This window comes from Camelus bactrianus, chromosome 15 (assembly GCF_048773025.1).
Source record: "Camelus bactrianus isolate YW-2024 breed Bactrian camel chromosome 15, ASM4877302v1, whole genome shotgun sequence".
Lineage (NCBI taxonomy): Eukaryota > Metazoa > Chordata > Mammalia > Artiodactyla > Camelidae > Camelus > Camelus bactrianus.
In genome coordinates, this window is record NC_133553.1 from 4779476 (window position 1) to 4791699 (window position 12224).

A 12224-nucleotide genomic window follows, 5' to 3' on the forward strand; every position below is an offset into this window, starting at 1 on the left:
CATATATATGTATGGGATGGAGTTTGCAACTGAAAAGAAACTTTGTGTTCCCAACAAGCTAGGTGAAGGACGGCTTTCACACACACTTATCTCTCAGAACTGAGCAAGTGGAGAGACGTTCTTTCATCTAGCACCAAGGGAACGGGTTGCAGGAGACACTTTTTCTCTGCTTTCTCAGTCTGTTTCCTAGTGCCGGTTTGAAGTTCCTGCAGTTTTCACTGTAAAACCGAGTTGGAGCTTGTACCTCCCCATATATATGTATGGAATGGAGTTTGCAACTGAAAAGAAACTTGGTGTTCCCAACAAGCTAGGTGAAGGACGGCTTTCACACACACTTATCTCTCAGAACTGAGCAAGTGGAGAGACGTTCGTTCATCTAGCACCAAGGGAACGGGTTGCAGGAGACACTTTTTCTCTGCTTTCTCAGTCTATTTCCTAGTGCCGGTTTGAAGTTCCTGCAGTTTTCACTGTAAAACCGAGTTGGAGCTTGTACCTCCCATATATATGTATGGAATGGAGTTTGCAACTGAAAAGAAACTTTGTGTTCCCAACAAGCTAGCTGAAGGACGGCTTTCAAACACACTTATCTCTCAGAACTGAGCAAGTGGAGAGACGTTCGTTCATCTAGCACCAAGGGAACGGGTTGCAGGAGACACTTTTTCTCTGCTTTCTCAGTCTATTTCCTAGTGCCGGTTTGAAGTTCCTGCAGTTTTCACTGTAAAACCGAGTTGGAGCTTGTACCTCCCATATATATGTATGGAATGGAGTTTGCAACTGAAAAGAAACTTTGTGTTCCCAACAAGCTAGGTGAAGGACGGCTTTCACACACACTTATCTCTCAGAACTGAGCAAGTGGAGAGACGTTCGTTCATCTAGCACCAAGGGAACGGGTTGCAGGAGACACTTTTTCTCTGCTTTCTCAGTCTGTTTCCTAGTGCCGGTTTGAAGTTCCTGCAGTTTTCACTGTAAAACCGAGTTGGAGCTTGTACCTCCCCATATATATGTATGGAATGGAGTTTGCAACTGAAAAGAAACTTTGTGTTCCCAACAAGCTATCTGAAGGACGGCTTTCACACACACTTATCTCTCAGAACTGAGCAAGTGGAGAGACGTTCGTTCATCTAGCACCAAGGGAACGGGTTGCAGGAGACACTTTTTCTCAGCTTTCTCAGTCTGTTTCCTAGTGCCGGTTTGAAGTTCCTGCAGTTTTCACTGTAAAACCGTGTTGGAGCTTGTACCTCCCCATATATATGTATGGAATGGAGTTTGCAACTGAAAAGAAACTTTGTGTTCCCAACAAGCTAGCTGAAGGACGGCTTTCACACACTCTTATCTCTCAGAACTGAGCAAGTTGAGAGACGTTCGTTCATCTAGCACCAAGGGAACGGGTTGCAGGAGACACTTTTTCTCAGCTTTCTCAGTCTGTTTCCTAGTGCCGGTTTGAAGTTCCTGCAGTTTTCACTGTAAAACCGAGTTGGAGCTTGTACCTCCCCATATATATGTATGGAATGAAGTTTGCAACTGAAAAGAAACTTTGTGTTCCCAACAAGCTAGCTGAAGGATGGCTTTCACACACACTTATCTCTCAGAACTGAGCAAGTGGAGAGACGTTCGTTCATCTAGCACCAAGGGAACGGGTTGCAGGAGACACTTTTTCTCAGCATTCTCAGTCTGTTTCCTAGTGCCGGTTTGAAGTTCCTGCAGTTTTCACTGTAAAACCGAGTTGGAGCTTGTACCTCCCATATATATGTATGGAATGGAGTTTGCAACTGAAAAGAAACTTTGTGTTCCCAACAAGCTAGCTGAAGGACGGCTTTCACACACACTTATCTCTCAGAACTGAGCAAGTGGAGAGACGTTCGTTCATCTAGCACCAAGGGAACGGGTTGCAGGAGACACTTTTTCTCTGCTTTCTCAGTCTGTTTCCTAGTGCCGGTTTGAAGTTCCTGCAGTTTTCACTGTAAAACCGAGTTGGAGCTTGTAACTCCCCATATATATGTATGGAATGGAGTTTGCAACTGAAAAGAAACTTTGTGTTCCCAACAAGCTAGGTGAAGGACGGCTTTCACACACACTTATCTCTCAGAACTGAGCAAGTGGAGAGACGTTCTTTCATCTAGCACCAAGGGAACGGGTTGCAGGAGACACTTTTTCTCTGCTTTCTCAGTCTGTTTGCTAGTGCCGGTTTGAAGTTCCTGCAGTTTTCATTGTAAAACCGAGTTGGAGCTTGTACCTCCCCATATATATGTATGGAATGGAGTTTGCAACTGAAAAGAAACTTGGTGTTCCCAACAAGCTAGGTGAAGGACGGCTTTCACACACACTTATCTCTCAGAACTGAGCAAGTGGAGAGACGTTCGTTCATCTAGCACCAAGGGAACGGGTTGCAGGAGACACTTTTTCTCTGCTTTCTCAGTCTATTTCCTAGTGCCGGTTTGAAGTTCCTGCAGTTTTCACTGTAAAACCGAGTTGGAGCTTGTACCTCCCATATATATGTATGTAATGGAGTTTGCAACTGAAAAGAAACTTTGTGTTCCCAACAAGCTAGCTGAAGGACGGCTTTCAAACACACTTATCTCTCAGAACTGAGCAAGTGGAGAGACGTTCTTTCATCTAGCACCAAGGGAACGGGTTGCAGGAGACACTTTTTCTCTGCTTTCTCAGTGTATTTCCTAGTGCCGGTTTGAAGTTCCTGCAGTTTTCACTGTAAAACCGAGTTGGAGCTTGTACCTCCCATATATACGTATGGAATGGAGTTTGCAACTGAAAAGAAACTTTGTGTTCCCGACAAGCTAGGTGAAGGACGGCTTTCACACACACTTATCTCTCAGAACTGAGCAAGTGGAGAGACGTTTGTTCATCAAGCACCAAGGGAACGGGTTGCAGGAGACACATTTTCTCTGCTTTCTCAGTCTGTTTCCTAGTGCCGGTTTGAAGTTCCTGCAGTTTTCACTGTAAAACCGAGTTGGAGCTTGTACCTCCCCATATATATGTATGGAATGGAGTTTGCAACTGAAAAGAAACTTTGTGTTCCCAACAAGCTATCTGAAGGACGGCTTTCACACACACTTATCTCTCAGAACTGAGCAAGTGGAGAGACGTTCGTTCATCTAGCACCAAGGGAACGGGTTGCAGGAGACACTGTTTCTCAGCTTTCTCAGTCTGTTTCCTAGTGCCGGTTTGAAGTTCCTGCAGTTTTCACTGTAAAACCGAGTTGGAGCTTGTACCTCCCCATATATATGTATGGAATGGAGTTTGCAACTGAAAAGAAACTTTGTGTTCCCAACAAGCTAGCTGAAGTACGGCTTTCACACACACTTATCTCTCAGAACTGAGCAAGTTGAGAGACGTTCGTTCATCTAGCACCAAGGGAACGGGTTGCAGGAGACACTTTTTCTCAGCTTTCTCAGTCTGTTTCCTAGTGCCGGTTTGAAGTTCCTGCAGTTTTCACTGTAAAACCGAGTTGGAGCTTGTACCTCCCATATATATGTATGGAGTGGAGTTTGCAACTGAAAAGAAACTTTGTGTTCCCAACAAGCTAGCTGAAGGACGGCTTTCACACACACTTATCTCTCAGAACTGAGCAAGTGGAGAGACGTTCGTTCATCTAGCACCAAGGGAACGGGTTGCAGGAGACACTTTTTCTCTGCTTTCTCAGTCTGTTTCCTAGTGCCGGGTTCAAGTTCCTGCAGTTTTCACTGTAAAACCGAGTTGGAGCTTGTACCTCCCCATATATATGTATGGAATGGAGTTTGCAACTGAAAAGAAACTTTGTGTTCCCAACAACCTAGGTGAAGGACGGCTTTCACACACACTTATCTCTCAGAACTGAGCAAGTGGAGAGACGTTCGTTCATCTAGCACCAAGGGAACTGGTTGCAGGAGACACTTTTTCTCTGCTTTCTCAGTCTTTTTGCTAGTGCCGGTTTGAAGTTCCTGCAGTTTTCACTGTAAAACCGAGTTGGAGCTTGTACCTCCCCATATATATGTATGGAATGGAGTTTGCAACTGAAAAGAAACTTTGTGTTCCCAACAACCTAGGTGAAGGACGGCTTTCACACACACTTATCTCTCAGAACTGAGCAAGTGGAGAGACGTTCGTTCATCTAGCACCAAGGGAACTGGTTGCAGGAGACACTTTTTCTCTGCTTTCTCAGTCTTTTTGCTAGTGCCGGTTTGAAGTTCCTGCAGTTTTCACTGTAAAACCGAGTTGGAGCTTGTACCTCCCCATATATATGTATGGAATGGAGTTTGCAACTGAAAAGAAACTTTGTGTTCCCAACAACCTAGGTGAAGGACGGCTTTCACACACACTTATCTCTCAGAACTGAGCAAGTGGAGAGACGTTCTTTCATCTAGCACCAAGGGAACGGGTTGCAGGAGACACATTTTCTCTGCTTTCTCAGTCTGTTTCCAAGTGCCGGTTTAAAGTTCCTGCAGTTTTCACTGTAAAACCGAGTTGGAGCTTGTACCTCCCCATATATATGTATGGAATGGAGTTTGCAACTGAAAAGAAACTTGGTGTTCCCAACAAGCTAGGTGAAGGACGGCTTTCACACACACTTATCTCTCAGAACTGAGCAAGTGGAGAGACGTTCGTTCATCTAGCACCAAGGGAACGGGTTGCAGGAGACACTTTTTCTCTGCTTTCTCAGTCTATTTCCTAGTGCCGGTTTGAAGTTCCTGCAGTTTTCACTGTAAAACCGAGTTGGAGCTTGTACCTCCCATATATATGTATGGAATGGAGTTTGCAACTGAAAAGAAACTTTGTGTTCCCAACAAGCTAGCTGAAGGACGGCTTTCAAACACACTTATCTCTCAGAACTGAGCAAGTGGAGAGACGTTCGTTCATCTAGCACCAAGGGAACGGGTTGCAGGAGACACTTTTTCTCTGCTTTCTCAGTGTATTTCCTAGTGCCGGTTTGAAGTTCCTGCAGTTTTCACTGTAAAACCGAGTTGGAGCTTGTACCTCCCATATATATGTATGGAATGGAGTTTGCAACTGAAAAGAAACTTTGTGTTCCCAACAAGCTAGGTGAAGGACGGCTTTCACACACACTTATCTCTCAGAACTGAGCAAGTGGAGAGACGTTCTTTCATCTAGCACCAAGGGAACGGGTTGCAGGAGACACTTTTTCTCTGCTTTCTCAGTCTGTTTCCTAGTGCCGGTTTGAAGTTCCTGCAGTTTTCACTGTAAAACCGAGTTGGAGCTTGTACCTCCCCATATGTATGTATGGAATGGAGTTTGCAACTGAAAAGAAACTTGGTGTTCCCAACAAGCTAGGTGAAGGACGGCTTTCACACACACTTATCTCTCAGAACTGAGCAAGTGGAGAGACGTTCGTTCATCTAGCACCAAGGGAACGGGTTGCAGGAGACACTTTTTCTCTGCTTTCTCAGTCTATTTCCTAGTGCCGGTTTGAAGTTCCTGCAGTTTTCACTGTAAAACCGAGTTGGAGCTTGTACCTCCCATATATATGTATGGAATGGAGTTTGCAACTGAAAAGAAACTTTGTGTTCCCAACAAGCTAGCTGAAGGACGGCTTTCAAACACACTTATCTCTCAGAACTGAGCAAGTGGAGAGACGTTCGTTCATCTAGCACCAAGGGAACGGGTTGCAGGAGACACTTTTTCTCTGCTTTCTCAGTCTATTTCCTAGTGCCGGTTTGAAGTTCCTGCAGTTTTCACTGTAAAACCGAGTTGGAGCTTGTACCTCCCATATATATGTATGGAATGGAGTTTGCAACTGAAAAGAAACTTTGTGTTCCCAACAAGCTAGGTGAAGGACGGCTTTCACACACACTTATCTCTCAGAACTGAGCAAGTGGAGAGACGTTCGTTCATCTAGCACCAAGGGAACGGGTTGCAGGAGACACTTTTTCTCTGCTTTCTCAGTCTGTTTCCTAGTGCCGGTTTGAAGTTCCTGCAGTTTTCACTGTAAAACCGAGTTGGAGCTTGTACCTCCCCATATATATGTATGGAATGGAGTTTGCAACTGAAAAGAAACTTTGTGTTCCCAACAAGCTATCTGAAGGACGGCTTTCACACACACTTATCTCTCAGAACTGAGCAAGTGGAGAGACGTTCGTTCATCTAGCACCAAGGGAACGGGTTGCAGGAGACACTTTTTCTCAGCTTTCTCAGTCTGTTTCCTAGTGCCGGTTTGAAGTTCCTGCAGTTTTCACTGTAAAACCGTGTTGGAGCTTGTACCTCCCCATATATATGTATGGGATGGAGTTTGCAACTGAAAAGAAACTTTGTGTTCCCAACAAGCTAGGTGAAGGACGGCTTTCACACACACTTATCTCTCAGAACTGAGCAAGTGGAGAGACGTTCTTTCATCTAGCACCAAGGGAACGGGTTGCAGGAGACACTTTTTCTCTGCTTTCTCAGTCTGTTTCCTAGTGCCGATTTGAAGTTCCTGCAGTTTTCACTGTAAAACCGAGTTGGAGCTTGTACCTCCCCATATATATGTATGGAATGGAGTTTGCAACTGAAAAGAAACTTGGTGTTCCCAACAAGCTAGGTGAAGGACGGCTTTCACACACACTTATCTCTCAGAACTGAGCAAGTGGAGAGACGTTCGTTCATCTAGCACCAAGGGAACGGGTTGCAGGAGACACTTTTTCTCTGCTTTCTCAGTCTATTTCCTAGTGCCGGTTTCAAGTTCCTGCAGTTTTCACTGTAAAACCGAGTTGGAGCTTGTACCTCCCATATATATGTATGGAATGGAGTTTGCAACTGAAAAGAAACTTTGTGTTCCCAACAAGCTAGCTGAAGGACGGCTTTCACACACACTTATCTCTCAGAACTGAGCAAGTGGAGAGACGTTCGTTCATCTAGCACCAAGGGAACGGGTTGCAGGAGACACTTTTTCTCTGCTTTCTCAGTCTGTTTCCTAGTGCCGGTTTGAAGTTCCTGCAGTTTTCACTGTAAAACCGAGTTGGAGCTTGTACCTCCCCATATATATGTATGGAATGGAGTTTGCAACTGAAAAGAAACTTTGTGTTCCCAACAAGCTAGGTGAAGGACGGCTTTCACACACACTTATCTCTCAGAACTGAGCAAGTGGAGAGACGTTCTTTCATCTAGCACCAAGGGAACGGGTTGCAGGAGACACTTTTTCTCTGCTTTCTCAGTCTGTTTGCTAGTGCCGGTTTGAAGTTCCTGCAGTTTTCATTGTAAAACCGAGTTGGAGCTTGTACCTCCCCATATATATGTATGGAATGGAGTTTGCAACTGAAAAGAAACTTGGTGTTCCCAACAAGCTAGGTGAAGGACGGCTTTCACACACACTTATCTCTCAGAACTGAGCAAGTGGAGAGACGTTCGTTCATCTAGCACCAAGGGAACGGGTTGCAGGAGACACTTTTTCTCAGCTTTCTCAGTCTGTTTCCTAGTGCCGGTTTGAAGTTCCTGCAGTTTTCACTGTAAAACCGAGTTGGAGCTTGTACCTCCCATATATATGTATGGAATGGAGTTTGCAACTGAAAAGAAACTTTGTGTTCCCAACAAGCTAGCTGAAGGACGGCTTTCACACACACTTATCTCTCAGAACTGAGCAAGTGGAGAGACGTTCGTTCATCTAGCACCAAGGGAACGGGTTGCAGGAGACACTTTTTCTCTGCTTTCTCAGTCTGTTTCCTAGTGCCGGTTTGAAGTTCCTGCTGTTTTCACTGTAAAACCGAGTTGGAGCTTGTACCTCCCCATATATATGTATGGAATGGAGTTTGCAACTGAAAAGAAACTTTGTGTTCCCAACAAGCTAGGTGAAGGACGGCTTTCACACACACTTATCTCTCAGAACTGAGCAAGTGGAGAGACGTTCTTTCATCTAGCACCAAGGGAACGGGTTGCAGGAGACACTTTTTCTCTGCTTTCTCAGTCTGTTTGCTAGTGCCGGTTTGAAGTTCCTGCAGTTTTCATTGTAAAACCGAGTTGGAGCTTGTACCTCCCCATATATATGTATGGAATGGAGTTTGCAACTGAAAAGAAACTTGGTGTTCCCAACAAGCTAGGTGAAGGACGGCTTTCACACACACTTATCTCTCAGAACTGAGCAAGTGGAGAGACGTTCGTTCATCTAGCACCAAGGGAACGGGTTGCAGGAGACACTTTTTCTCTGCTTTCTCAGTCTATTTCCTAGTGCCGGTTTGAAGTTCCTGCAGTTTTCACTGTAAAACCGAGTTGGAGCTTGTACCTCCCATATATATGTATGTAATGGAGTTTGCAACTGAAAAGAAACTTTGTGTTCCCAACAAGCTAGCTGAAGGACGGCTTTCAAACACACTTATCTCTCAGAACTGAGCAAGTGGAGAGACGTTCTTTCATCTAGCACCAAGGGAACGGGTTGCAGGAGAAACTTTTTCTCTGCTTTCTCAGTGTATTTCCTAGTGCCGGTTTGAAGTTCCTGCAGTTTTCACTGTAAAACCGAGTTGGAGCTTGTACCTCCCATATATACGTATGGAATGGAGTTTGCAACTGAAAAGAAACTTTGTGTTCCCAACAAGCTAGGTGAAGGACGGCTTTCACACACACTTATCTCTCAGAACTGAGCAAGTGGAGAGACGTTCGTTCATCTAGCACCAAGGGAACGGGTTGCAGGAGACACATTTTCTCTGCTTTCTCAGTCTGTTTCCTAGTGCCGGTTTGAAGTTCCTGCAGTTTTCAGTGTAAAACCGAGTTGGAGCTTGTACCTCCCCATATATATGTATGGAATGGAGTTTGCAACTGAAAAGAAACTTTGTGTTCCCAACAAGCTATCTGAAGGACGGCTTTCACACACACTTATCTCTCAGAACTGAGCAAGTGGAGAGACGTTCGTTCATCTAGCACCAAGGGAACGGGTTGCAGGAGACACTTTTTCTCAGCTTTCTCAGTCTGTTTCCTAGTGCCGGTTTGAAGTTCCTGCAGTTTTCACTGTAAAACCGAGTTGGAGCTTGTACCTCCCCATATATATGTATGGAATGGAGTTTGCAACTGAAAAGAAACTTTGTGTTCCCAACAAGCTAGCTGAAGTACGGCTTTCACACACACTTATCTCTCAGAACTGAGCAAGTTGAGAGACGTTCGTTCATCTAGCACCAAGGGAACGGGTTGCAGGAGACACTTTTTCTCAGCTTTCTCAGTCTGTTTCCTAGTGCCGGTTTGAAGTTCCTGCAGTTTTCACTGTAAAACCGAGTTGGAGCTTGTACCTCCCATATATATGTATGGAGTGGAGTATGCAACTGAAAAGAAACTTTGTGTTCCCAACAAGCTAGCTGAAGGACGGCTTTCACACACACTTATCTCTCAGAACTGAGCAAGTGGAGAGACGTTCGTTCATCTAGCACCAAGGGAACGGGTTGCAGGAGACACTTTTTCTCTGCTTTCTCAGTCTGTTTCCTAGTGCCGGGTTCAAGTTCCTGCAGTTTTCACTGTAAAACCGAGTTGGAGCTTGTACCTCCCATATATATGTATGGAATGGAGTTTGCAACTGAAAAGAAACTTTGTGTTCCCAACAAGCTAGCTGAAGGACGGCTTTCACACACACTTATCTCTCAGAACTGAGCAAATGGAGAGACATTCGTTCATCTAGCTCCAAGGGAACGGGTTGCAGGAAACACTTTTTCTCAGCTTTCTCAGTCTGTTTCCTAGTGCCGGCTTGAAGTTCCTGCAGTTTTCACTGTAAAACCTAGTTGGAGCTTGTACCTCCCCATATATATGTATGGAATGGAGTTTGCAAATGAAAAGAAACTTTGTGTTCCCAACAAGCTAGGTGAAGGACGGCTTTCACACACACTTATCTCTCAGAACTGAGCAAGTCGAGAGACGTTCGTTCATCTAGCACCAAGGGAACGGGTTGCAGGAGACACTTTTTCTCTGCTTTCTCAGTCTGTTTCCTAGTGCCGGTTTGAAGTTCCTGCAGTTTTCACTGTAAAACCGAGTTGGAGCTTGTACCTCCCCATATATATGTATGGAATGGAGTTTGCAACTGAAAAGAAACTTGGTGTTCCCAAAAAGCTAGCTGAAGGACGGCTTTCCACACACTTATCTCTCAGAACTGAGCAAGTGGAGAGACGTTCGTTCATCTAGCACCAAGGGAACGGGTTGCAGGAGACACTTTTTCTCTGCTTTCTCAGTCTATTTCCTAGTGCCGGTTTCAAGTTCCTGCAGTTTTCACTGTAAAACCGAGTTGGAGCTTGTACCTCCCATATATATGTATGGAATGGAGTTTGCAACTGAAAAGAAACTTTGTGTTCCCAACAAGCTAGCTGAAGGACGGCTTTCACACACACTTATCTCTCAGAACTGAGCAAGTGGAGAGACGTTCGTTCATCTAGCACCAAGGGAACGGGTTGCAGGAGACACTTTTTCTCTGCTTTCTCAGTCTACTTCCTAGTGCCGGTTTGAAGTTCCTGCAGTTTTCACTGTAAAACCGAGTTGGAGCTTGTACCTCCCATATATATGTATGGAATGGAGTTTGCAACTGAAAAGAAACTTTGTGTTCCCAACAAGCTAGCTGAAGGATGGCTTTCACACACACTTATCTCTCAGAACTGAGCAAGTGGGGAGACTTTCGTTCATCTAGCACCAAGGGAACGGGTTGCAGGAGACACTTTTTCTCTGCTTTCTCAGTCTGTTTCCTAGTGCCGGTTTGAAGTTCCTGCAGTTTTCACTGTAAAACCGAGTTGGAGCTTGTACCTCCCTATATATATGTATGGAATGGAGTTTGCAACTGAAAAGAAACTTTGTGTTCCCAACAAGCTAGCTGAAGGACGGCTTTCACACACACTTATCTCTCAGAACTGAGCAAGTGGAGAGACGTTCGTTCATCTAGCACCAAGGGAACGGGTTGCAGGAGACACTTTTTCTCTGCTTTCTCAGTCTGTTTCCTAGTGCCGGTTTGAAGTTCCTGCAGTTTTCACTGTAAAACCGAGTTGGAGCTTGTACCTCCCCATATATATGTATGGAATGGAGTTTGCAACTGAAAAGAAACTTTGTGTTCCCAACAAGCTAGCTGAAGGACGGCTTTCACACACACTTATCTCTCAGAACTGAGCAAGTGGAGAGACGTTCGTTCATCTAGCACCAAGGGAACGGGTTGCAGGAGACACTTTTTCTCAGCTTTCTCAGTCTGTTTCCTAGTGCCGGTTTGAAGTTCCTGCAGTTTTCACTGTAAAACCGAGTTGGAGCTTGTACCTCCCCTTATATATGTATGGAATGGGGTTTGCAACTGAAAAGAATCTTTGTGTTCCCAACAAGCTAGCTGAAGGACGGCTTTCACACACACTTATCTCTCAGAACTGAGCAAGTGGAGAGACGTTCGTTCATCTAGCACCAAGGGAACGGGTTGCAGGAGACACTTTTTCTCAGCTTTCTCAGTCTGTTTCCTAGTGCCGGTTTGAAGTTCCTGCAGTTTTCACTGTAAAACCGAGTTGGAGCTTGTACCTCCCATATATATGTATGGAATGGAGTTTGCAACTGAAAAGAAACTTTGTGTTCCCAACAAGCTAGCTGAAGGACGGCTTTCACACACACTTATCTCTCAGAACTGAGCAAGTGGAGAGACGTTCGTTCATCTAGCACCAAGGGAACGGGTTGCAGGAGACACTTTTTCTCTGCTTTCTCAGTCTGTTTCCTAGTGCCGGTTTGAAGTTCCTGCAGTTTTCACTGTAAAACCGAGTTGGAGCTTGTACCTCCCCATATATATGTATGGAATGGAGTTTGCAACTGAAAAGAAACTTTGTGTTCCCAACAAGCTAGGTGAAGGACGGCTTTCACACACACTTATCTCTCAGAACTGAGCAAGTGGAGAGACGTTCTTTCATCTAGCACCAAGGGAACGGGTTGCAGGAGACACTTTTTCTCTGCTTTCTCAGTCTGTTTGCTAGTGCCGGTTTGAAGTTCCTGCAGTTTTCATTGTAAAACCGAGTTGGAGCTTGTACCTCCCCATATATATGTATGGAATGGAGTTTGCAACTGAAAAGAAACTTGGTGTTCCCAACAAGCTAGGTGAAGGACGGCTTTCACACACACTTATCTCTCAGAACTGAGCAAGTGGAGAGACGTTCGTTCATCTAGCACCAAGGGAACGGGTTGCAGGAGACACTTTTTCTCTGCTTTCTCAGTCTATTTCCTAGTGCCGGTTTGAAGTTCCTGCAGTTTTCACTGTAAAACCGAGTTGGAGCTTGTACCTCCCATATATATGTATGTAATGGAGTTTGCAACTGAAAAGAAACTTT